The sequence below is a fragment of the Macrotis lagotis genome, chromosome 4 (genome assembly GCF_037893015.1).
Source record: "Macrotis lagotis isolate mMagLag1 chromosome 4, bilby.v1.9.chrom.fasta, whole genome shotgun sequence".
NCBI lineage: Eukaryota > Metazoa > Chordata > Mammalia > Peramelemorphia > Peramelidae > Macrotis > Macrotis lagotis.
Window position 1 is genome coordinate 190,357,490 of NC_133661.1, and position 11,657 is coordinate 190,369,146.

Genomic DNA, 11,657 nt, shown 5'->3' on the forward strand with positions numbered 1-11,657 from the left:
AGTATTCAAAAGATTGCATATGAGTCCCTGGGAGTAGCTTCCAAATAAGAGTTTAATGGAATGGGGGATGAGAAAAGGCAACATGGAATACTGAGAGTCAGTCAACCTCAAAGGAAAAAACACCTTGCTTCAAGTTCCATTACTAACATTTACAGTGTTAGTTGTTAATTGTTACAGAACAAGTCTCAAAGTTCTAGACAGCTCTCTTTAGTGCCAGAGAAAATAACAAATTGTTTCAGCAGGAGGGAGCTCCCTGAAGTAGTCCCTTAAACCGGTGAACTCAGATTGAATCCCTATTCCTATTCTATTCCAACTTTTTTTAAAGGGGTAAAGGCAACAAATTAGAATAAAAGGAGCACTGGGACTGGAGCTAAGGAACCTAAATTCATATCACGGTTACTACTTATATAAACTTGGGCAAATCACTTAATCTCCCTCAGCCTCAGTTTCCACACCTGTAAATGAGGAGGTTTGGCAAGAAGGTCTCTAAGGTCCATTATTGCTCTAGATCTATGATCTAATGTGTCTAAGGGACTAATTACATGTATAAAAATAACCTTCAGGACAATCTTGAATAATAATCAGGAAGGATAAAATAGACTCATCTAAATCTGTATATTTAGAGCTGAAAAAGAACTTAGAGCCTATCATGTCCATCTTGATTCTGGAGAAGAACCTGAAGGAGAGAGAAAAAAGTGACGACTTAGACATTCAACTTTTATGAATCTGAGGTAGGATTAAATTTGTAGCTAGGGGAAAATTCACTAAAAAATTGGGCAAATTTTGCATTCTACTCACAGATATCCTGTCAGTTTCTGTCACATCTGCTCTCAGCACCTGAAAACTTGGTGAAATGTATACCATTTTTGATTGATTAAAAAAAGATCATGAGCAATTATTCCATAATATTGCATTATTTTCAGATAATGTACCTTATTTTTTCTTTGTTTTATAATCTTAAAGATCCATGGAAACAAAGTGACTCACCATATGTGATGATAGCCATCAGGATTGTCTTGAATTATAACCAGGAAGAATATTATAGACTCAGAATCAGGTCTTGCTGACTCCAAGTTCAGTTCTATATCCATTGTACTACCTTGCCTTCTCAGTTGTCTTTGGAGTATAAATTCCTTTGAGAGACTTAGCTAATTGTAAACAAGAATTCTGAGATGGACTTTATCCCACCAATAATATTAAAAGACTAACTTAAATGACTTCTAACAATTGAGCAGGTACACTTATGTCTCCAATACATATGACAGCCTCAAGTTAAGTATTTAAGAAAACTTCCTGGAGCTCATGATGTTACTGAACAACTTCCTCATTGTCACCTTCACTGCTTTATTCCTGAAAGTATAGATAACAGGACTCATAAAAGGGGTGATAATTACATCAAAAATCACAAGAAATTTATCTATTGATAATGTGGGAAATGGTCATATATAGACGATAATGCATGGACCAAAGAAGATGGAGAGAGCCTTAGCTGAACCTCCTGAAGAGTGTTTACGAACAGTAAACAGGATGAACATGTGAGAAACCATCAATATAAAGAAATTGCACATGGAGATGAAACCACTATTAGCAGTGACCAAGAACTCCATTTTATAGTTATCCATGCAGACAAGATTTCCCTAGATGAACCTAGGGAAATCACAATTAAAAACTATCTCCTTTGTTAGGGCCACAGAATGGTAAGTTTACAACAAAAATCAATTGCATCATAGAATATAAAGCCAATAATCCAAGACACCATCAAAAGTGAGATGCACCTTCTCAGGCTCATATTTAGGTAGTGAAGATGTTTATATATTACAATGAATCGATCACAGGTCATAATTATAAGAAGAACCATCTCAATATCCCCCAGCAATATGACTAAAGAACATCTGGGTAAAGCAGCCATTCTGAGAGATAACTTTGCACTTTTTTGAAAAGATCAGAAATCATCTTAGGGTTTTCAACACTGCAAAAATATGTGTCAATGAAAGAGAGATTAGCCAGCAGAAAGTACATGGGTGAATGTAACCAAGTATCCCCTATTACTGTCATGACAATAAGGAGGTTTCCCAGTATACTCGCCACATAAAACACTGAGAAGAACTGAAACAGAAGAACTTATATCTCCTGAGAACTTGCAAGTCCTAACAAAACAAATTCATGCACCACCAGCTCGTTTGATCTATCCATTAATGAAGCTTGCAAAGTATACTCTGGAATTTACCTGAAGAAAATATTAAAAAGAAAATAAAATTATTGGGATCAAGAGTAAACAACTTGAGTAGATAGGGATTCAAACTTCAAAATCTTATGTTGCTTTATCATTTTGTATGACTGGATAACTATCTGCAATCATAGCAGTTAAAACTGGAAAATACTTGAGAAAAATCTATTTCCCTCATTTTACAAATGAAAAAACTAAGACTAATTGACTTGCCTCAATTCAAACCCAAGTCTTTCTCACTCCAAGTCTAAAAGTTTATCCTCAGCATTGTCTAGCTAACATATAATGTCCCATTACAAGCATTCTTCTTTCTAATTACTTTTTGAACTGTTTCATCCATTTTACCTAAGCTGGTTTAGTCCTCATATCCAACTCTCAAAAATCTTTTCTTCTGTCTAGGCTCTCCTTTGCCTTTAGTTTCTGTTAAGTTTTTCCTGATGTACTCTTCCCTTCCCCATTCCCAATAAGGGCTCTTGGAGGACTTTTTTTAATGTTCTATTTTCCCGGATAAACTGAGATAACATTTACAAAGTACTTGGCTAAAGGCTTAAGTATTCTGCATATAATGCTAGCTTTTATCAATATTTCCATATTTATTTGCATAGATGAATCACCCCAGTAAGATATAAGCTTCCTGAGAGGAGACATCTTTCTGTTGTGCATTTTTGTCCTAGAATTTTACAGATAGGAGGCACTTGAATGTTTGTTGGTGTACTTAACTTTAGATTTTATACTATGTCTGATTTCTTGATATTACCTGGTAGTATTTCTAACAGGACACATTTCTGAGAAACTCCAATATGCAACTTCTATGTAAGGCTGGGTTTTTATGAATATTCCAGAGGATATCAGATACAATGTGAGAATTGGAAAATATGGGGATGACCAAATCCAATATAGGAATATATGGGAAGTGGTTTCTGGCTGCCTGAAATCTCATCAATTGCCAAATGTGTTAGTGATATTCAATTTTTCTATTTTGACTCAAGTTGTACTTATGTCTATCAAAAGCTTCAAAAAAGAGAAATCTAGAAGTGAAAGAGAATGAGATGGGAAGGGGCCATGGATGAGGTTAAGATTAAAAAAGACCAAATAGGGGATAGAGCCAAGATGGAGCCAAGAGTACAGTCTCTCTTAGGCTCTCTCTCTCCAAAATATTTTTTAAAACCTTAAAATTGTAACTCTAACTAAATTTTCAAGAGACAACCCACAGAAAGATCCAGTGAGGCAATTCTCCATCCCAAGGTAACTTGGAAAATAGTGGGAAGGTTCCATTCCACGGGGTTGGAAGGGACAGCAGTCCACAGGAGAGAAGGAGCTTCAGCCTCCCAGAATCAGCCCCAGGGCACCTGGGAGCTCCTGTTCCTGGCAGCAGAAGCAGTTTTCTGATCTGCACCCCAGGGAGCACCAAGCACAACTTGGAAGATCAGCAGGGAGACCTCTGCCAGAACAAGCACCAAACCCAGGTCAGTCTGATCTTATGTGCAGGCTCATAGAACCACCCAGCAGGAGTGTCCAGGCAGCTGTACCCTGTGTGCTCAGCCCAGGGAAGGTAAGGAAGTGAAGGGAGACTACCAAGGTCTGTCCTCTGTCCCTGGGACAGGACTTTGGAGATTTAAACATATTCAGACCCTGGGCTCCCCATAGAGCAGGGACCCACACACACATACACACACACACAGCCCCGGGGCAGAGGGGTGGGCTAGTGGTTATTCAGGAGAACAGTCAGAGTCTCACATACTGAGGTACTTGTGGGGACACTCAAAAAGCTCAGGAAGCACCCCAAAACCAGGCACAGGCTGGGGAAATGAGTAAACAAGGAAAAAAAGCAACCTGACCATAAACAATTACTTTGGTCCCATGGAGAATCAAAATACTCAATCTGAAGATGAGAAAGTTCAAGCTTCTGCAGCTAAAGACTCCAAGAAACATAGAAGTTTGGCTCAGGCTATAACAAAACTCAAAAAAGATTTTGAAAATCAAGTAAGGGAGATAGAAGAAAAAGTGGGGAAAGAAATGAAAGAGATGGGGAAAAAACATGAAAATGAAGTCAGCAGCTTAGTCAAAGGAGATTCAAAAAATTGCTGAAGAAAATAACATGTTAAAAACCAGCTTAGGTAAAATGGATAAAACAGTTCAAAAAGTTATTAGAAAGAAGAATGCTTTAAAAAGTAGAATTTGGCCAGATATTTTTCATAAGAAATAAGAAAAGAGATAAGAAAGCTCTCTGAGGAAAACAAATCCTTCAGATGTAAAATGGAGCTAAAGGAAGCTGATGACTTTGTGAGAACACAAGACACAATAATTCAACACCAAAAGAATGTAAAACTAGAAGAAAATGTGAACTATGTCATTTTAAAAATGACTGATCTGGAAAACAGATTCAGGAAAGATAATTTTAAAATTATTGGGCTACCTGAAAGTCATGATCTTGAAAAGAGCCTTGACCTCATTTTTAAAGACTTCCTACAAGAAAATTACCCTGATATCCTAGAAGCAGAGGGTAAAATAGAAATTGAGAGAATCCGCCAATCTCCCCTGAAAAGAGATTCAAAAAAACAACCCTTAGGAATGTTATAGCCAAGTTCCAGAACTCCCAAGTCAAAAAGAAAATATTACAAGCTACCAGAAGAACACAATTCAAATATCATGGAGCTGCAGTAAGGATTCTTAGCTGCAACCACATTAAGGGATCATAGGACTTGGAATATAATATTCTGGAAGGCAAAAAGGAGCTTGGAATGCAACTGGGAATCAACTACCCAGTAAAACTAAGCATATGCTTCCAAGGAAAAGATGGACTTTCAATGAAACAGGGGAATTTCAAATGTTCCTGTTGAAACAACCAGAGCCAAACAGAAAGTTTGACCTTCAAAAACAGTACTCAGGTGAAGCATAGAAAGGGTGGATGAGAAAGGTAAATTATGAGGGACTTAATGATGATGAACTGAGTGTATTCCTGCATGGAAAGATGAGACTGATAATACTTATATGAATATTCTCATTTAATAGATCAGGTAGAAGAAGCTTTTATAGATGAGGCACAGGAGAGAGCTGAATTTGAAGATATAATAAATGGTAAAAATGGAGTCAATGTGTGAAAGGGAAAGGTACTGGGAGTAAGAGAAAGGAGAGGTAGGATAGGCTAAGATGTTTCATATAAAAGATATTTCATGTAGCTTTTGCATTGGTATGAAGGGGGGAGGTGAGGGGGGAATGAGGGAGCCTTCATTCTCATCAGAAATGGCTCAGAGAAGAAACAGCATACATACTCAATAGGGCATAAACATCTAGAAGAAAAGGGAGAGAAGAGGGACAGGAGGAGGGGAGGGGAGATGCAAGTGATAGAAGAGAGGGCAGATAGTAAGAGAGGATAGTCAGATATAACAAATTTTCTTTTTTTACTTTTTGCAGGGTGGTGGGATTGGGTGGTCTGTCAGGGACCACGGGGCCAGGTGGTTGCTGGGTCTCTGGGGTGGGATGTAGGCTTGGGGTCTCTTGGCCCTAGGGTCTGTGCTCTGTCTGCTGCACAACTCAGCTGCCCCACAGCACATTTTTGAAGAGGGACAGAGTGAAAGGAGAAAGAAAATATAATAGATGGTAGTGGGGAGGAATGGATGGAGGGAATTCCAATCAGCAACTGTGGAAAAATATGGAACTAACTTCTATGATGGACTTATGATAAGACAGAGCTGATGGTATCACAACACAGACTGAAACACATTTGTTTTCCTCTTTCCTTTACTTTATTTCTCATGAGGTTTTTATATTTTTGTGGGTGAGGGGATATTGTTTACTCTTAAACAAGAATAGTTTGGTAATGTGTAAATAAATTTTAAAAACAGAAAGACCAAATAACCAGAAAAATGGGAAATGCATGAGGCAGTATTAGGAAATATAAACAAAGTTATATAAGGAGTCTTAATAAGGGAAGGACAAAGAATTAGGAAAGGAAACCTAATATTTTATACCCTCTCTCCTCTCACTGTTCTTTAACCAGGCATTTTGATATTTCTCTTTCTCTACAACCTGTACTTCTACTCATTTTATATATATATATATATATATATATATATATATATATAGTATATATACATATATATACTATAATTTTCTAAAACAACTATATAATGATTCCCACACTCATGCTATATCATTGAACATTGCCACTCAATGGACTAATGGTATCCAGAGCCCTGAACACTATTTTAATGATGAAAACATATTGTTTGTAGATTCAACATAACTATATGATAAGAAAAGTCTTTACCATGAAAAAAATCCCCTCAAGTGATCATATAGCTTACTTGAATACCATCAATGAAAAGGAACTCACTATCACCATTTGAAATTTGGAAGTTTTAAAAATTATGCTATTCGCTATGCTGAAATAAAAGTTTCCAATTTTCAGAATAGATGCTCCATTCATCTCTCCTTATAAAATCTATTTTTATTGTTTGTCATCATTTCAGCTGTTTTCTGGATCTCCTTCAATCTTAACTAATCATTTATTAAATATATCCAGCCCAATGAAAGACAAAATGGTCTTTAAAAGGATCTGATAAATGATGGGTTTAAGAAGAGAAATATTTCCTTATAATTGCACTTCACATTTCTATCTATCTATCACAATATTATGCTGATATTTACTCATACAATCTTGATAGTATATTGAAGACATCTTGTTTCTGGGAGATTTGGGATAATCTGGCATGGGTTCTTATTAATGTAGTTTACCACTAAAGGCTATGAAACCCCAATACATTGTGTAATGATCAACTATGATGGACTTAGCTTTTCTCAGCAATATATCAATGAAAGATAGTTGTAAAAGACCTCTGATGGAAAATGTCATCCACATCTAGAAGAACTATGGAATCTGAATTCAGATCAAGCATACTATTTCACCTATTTAATTTTGTTTTTGTGCTTTTCCCTTCTTGTGGTTTTTCTCTTTTTGTTCTGATTCTTCTTTCACTCTGTGACCAATATGGAAATATGTGCAAAACAGTGCTACATGTATAACGTATATCAGAATATTTGCTATCCTGGGGTGGGGAGAGGGAAGAATGGGAGAAAGAAAACTTTTTTAAAAAGTGAATGTTGAAATTTGTCTCTACATATAATTGGATAAATAAATAAAACAAAGTGAAAATGTCCATATAATATACTAAAAGTGATATCACTCTTGGTATATTATAGTACAACCCAGACAACAGATTGACTGCTTTCTGAGGAACAATCTAGGTTAAGTTTGGAAAGGTTCATCACCAACAGACTGCATTTAGCTTCAGTCATTTGTAGGTATTCCTTATAAGTTCTGCTATACAAAATGACCAAATATCTCATAAAATATTTCTAGTTACTGATGAATGAATAACAAATCCAACTCATTTGCTGTCCTTTGTTTCCCTTTGTTCACTAGTTTCATTAATAGCAACAATGTGAAGTTAATACGGCTTGGATCATCCATTTAGCATGTCATTTTGATAAGTGATTAATGAATGCAGATTTAAGGTACCAACAGTTGTTCATAAGTGTTTCTTAACTTCCTTTGATCCGTTCCACAATTGTTCTGCAGTCACTGAAAAACTGAGGAACTCTAATTGGTTGCTATGTGGCATATAATGTAATAGTCATTTTCCTTTAATGAGGAAAATTTCCACAGACTCAGTTTAGTAGGTCCTCCATTTGGAGGACTGTACCTACCCTTTCAGCATAAAGGAACCTATTAGAACTTGCTCTTCAGGAGTAGCTTTCAAGAATTCAGGGCCATTTCTGTATTACTGGGACTGAAGACAACTCATGATTTAATTTTCTAAATGCAAGCATTTATGAAGCATTTAGTTATTAATAATATGTTGTCTTCAGTGCTCTAGTTGTTTCTGAGGGTTATGACCTTCAGATTACACTGGCAGAGCAATGAATTAATAAAATGAAAAGAATTAGTAGTAAGTGTATTGTCTTTGTCTTATGATTTTTTTCCTTAGCAGTATGGATAAATCTTAATAGTTCACTGACATATTGTTCTGTTCCCTTATAAATATTGGCATGACTTCCAAGCCATGTAAACTAACTGATCAGTTTTTATTTTAATTCTTTTGATTAATTTCTAAATAACACTTGGAATGTATGGGGTGTTCAGAGAGAACATCTCAGGTGTGAGAGATAGCCAAACTCCTATCAGAGATGCTCTTTCACCTTTGGTGGACACCTGCCACCCAAATCTCACCCAATGGCTCCAAGAAGCTGTAGCAAGCTCAACAACCACATTCCAGTAAACTGTCTTGGCAGACAGGTTAACCGAGATTGTAGATAACAACAGAACTCCAATACATTATTAAGGTAAAAAGGTGTCTAACCCAAGCATGTGAAAACTCCATTGGAATGGGTAGATGAGTATAATTTGTTTCAAGGACCATGAAGACAATAAAAGAATGCTTTCTAGGGCTCTTGGAGTTTGGGCAGATATTGGGGAAAAAAAGCTCATTCACTGAATCCTGGACCATCAATAGTCATCTTGACTTTTGTCTTATCCCTGGACTTCAATGATTGGAAGAGTGTGAGGTTGACAACTTTGTGCAACTCTATCTACCTCACTTAAATCCAATTTACATACAGGTCAAGATATCACCAAATATATCTTTGAACTCTTTAAAAATGAAGGCTAAACAATAAGTCAGACTTGATATAATAAGAAAAAAATTGATATCAACTTAATTTGAACTAAGCCCTTGTTCTCCCTATTTATCCATTAATTCAAACTGACTTCATACCCTTGTTAGTCTTTTGGACCTGAATCTTTAAGTGGTCAGAAAAATACTTTGACAAAATGGAGACAAAAATATATTACTTCTTGATTTCCTGAGGAAAGACTTCAATATATTCAACAGTTAGAGTAGTTACAAGCTATTTTTTATTACAGTTCCAAAATGGGGGGAAAGGCTCATAAAAGAATAGAATATAGCCTCCCATCTCCTTTCTTTTCACAAGATACTTTAGAACTTTTGTTCAATTAGTGATAAAATTGTGTTTAAATGTCAAGTTATCCTCAAATCAATACAATCAATATGTGGAACAGAGTCTTTTTACAAGTCAATATTCAGCATAACAAATAGAATTTGCCTAAGAACAGTAGATTACATTTATAATCAAATATGATAGAAAGTTGTGTTCTAATACCAGCCCTGGAGTGGAGGAGCTGAGTTAAAATTAGGCCTCAGACACTTAATAATTACCTAGTTATATGACATTGGACAAGTCACTAAATCCCATTGCATTGGGAAAAAAAAAAGAAAAGAAAGGTATGTTCTATGATTCTTTAATATAGTGAGAGATCTATTATGGTTTTCAGGATATATTTTAAAATCTTTAATAATTGTCAAGAACACACAATTTCAGTTAATCAAACAAGACTGCATTTACTCTTCCAACATAATCTGGATTGTTGGTACATATTTTCCCCAGACAATTTTGACTCCTAATATCACAAGACCCTTCACTCCCATTCATTTCAATGACAAAACCTTTGGTAATAACCCCTGAAGTTGTGTTTGGTGGAAATGAGGGGTTCTTCTTCATACTACATATGGGTAGACAAAAGTGATTTTAAATTCAAGATGAGTTATATTAACCCTCTTAAAATAAAATCCAGGGCCAGCTAGGTGGCACAGTGGATAAAGCACCGGCCCTGCAGTCAGGAGCAGTCAGGAGTACCTGGGTTCAAATCTGGTCTCAGACACTTAATAATTACCTAGCTGTGTGGCCTTGGGCAAGCCACTTAACCCCATTTGCCTTGCAAAAACCAAAAACTAATAAATAAATAAAATCCATTAGCCTAATAAATCTTTAATATTTCGATTTTTTTTTAGAAAAGCCATCCTCAACAAAGCAGAGTTTAGTAACTATTTAGTTATTTAGTAACCATGTCTTCCAAACATGAGTAGAAGACAATGGGCTTCCCCAACTCTGATAAAATTCCTTGAAGATTTGGTGGGGTCTGATCAAGATGAAGAGATTAATTGAATTCCGTTAGCCATAGCTATAACTCCTTCAAGAGACTTAATTTCATAAAATCAGGAATTTGAATGAAGGCAACAGTTCTGAATCTCTCCAATAAAGTGGTTATTAATAATCATTTCAATTCACTTAAAACTCTCCAAGGTTCATATTTCTTATGGTAAATGGTTATACTAGTACTTACAAGAAGCAGTATATTATAAATCCTTGATTTTTTGGTTAATTAAAGACCTTCTCCACAAATAATTGAGAGGATTTTTTTCCAAATTCTCACATACTGCTTTTTTTTAGTTTTAGTAATTGGAAAGAAATTCAGTCCTTATTAATGCATTAGATAGGCACCCCATTTTATGAAATTCTTATAGAGAGTGGAAAATTTCAAAGAAAGTACTCAATTGCAAATTTCAATAATTCACCACATTAGTGACATAAGATTAAGTGACATAAGAGTTCCCCTTGCGGGGGGGGAAAGGATGTGAGACACACAAAAAAATGTAAAATAGGAAAAAGTATTTGTATTTTCCTTAATGTTGTCACAGTTCTATCTTTGATATTATGCTGTACCTTATACTGATGTTACTTTTTTCCTGTATTCACATTCTGTATTCACATTCACATATCTGATCATAATACTCCACTATTCTAATCCTTCAATGACTACTTATTGCCTCCCAAAGAAAAGTTTAAAAATCTTTAATTTGCCATTCAAAGGTCCCCCACAGTCTGATAGAACCCTACCTCTACAGCATTACCTACAGTTCTTTCACTCTACATTGTCTTCACTCTAACTAAATTAGATTATTTGCCAATCCCTAACCCTATGATGTACCACCTCAAGCATATACTCACATCATGTCTTATTTCCAGGTAATAATGGCTACCCCACAGAGAATGGAATTTTGATAGTTATAACATGGAGCACATATAGGGATGAGCTAGGATTCTGGCTATGTCCTATTAAAAATTTGTTTAGTCTCTTAACTAGGGACATCTATAATCAAAGGCTTCTCTTTGTCCTCTGTGGTGGCTTCTCTTGCATTCATTGAGACTCCAATATTTCTCCCTTGAATTTACTGGAAAAAAAATTCAATTCTTCTCTCTACCCTCCTCAAAGCAAAATTGCTTACATATGCCAATAAGAATATGTGTTATTTAAAAAATCCTGAAGTTTTCTGGGAGAGTCTCTGGCTGCCTCTTCTATTTTGTTCTTTCCTTAACTACAGGTAAACAAATGATGAACAAGAAATTTAGTTATTGAGAGGCTCAGGTGACTTAAAGTGAGGTGAAATTCCAGAAACTACTACCAAACTTTTCAGAGGTTAATATGACTAACAAAATGATCAACCATTCCCCGTAGTAGGAAGGACACTTGTTTTATAGAAGCTGGGATGGACTGTGATTAGCAACACTC

The 11,657-nt window shown here is 35.7% G+C and overlaps 1 pseudogene; it reads right to left on the bottom strand.

The window, feature by feature from the left end:
• Positions 1-1,280: 1,280 nt before the first annotated feature.
• LOC141520241 (olfactory receptor 4F6-like) lies at positions 1,281-2,193 on the bottom strand (annotated as a pseudogene).
• Between the last annotated feature and the right edge of the window lie 9,464 nt (positions 2,194-11,657).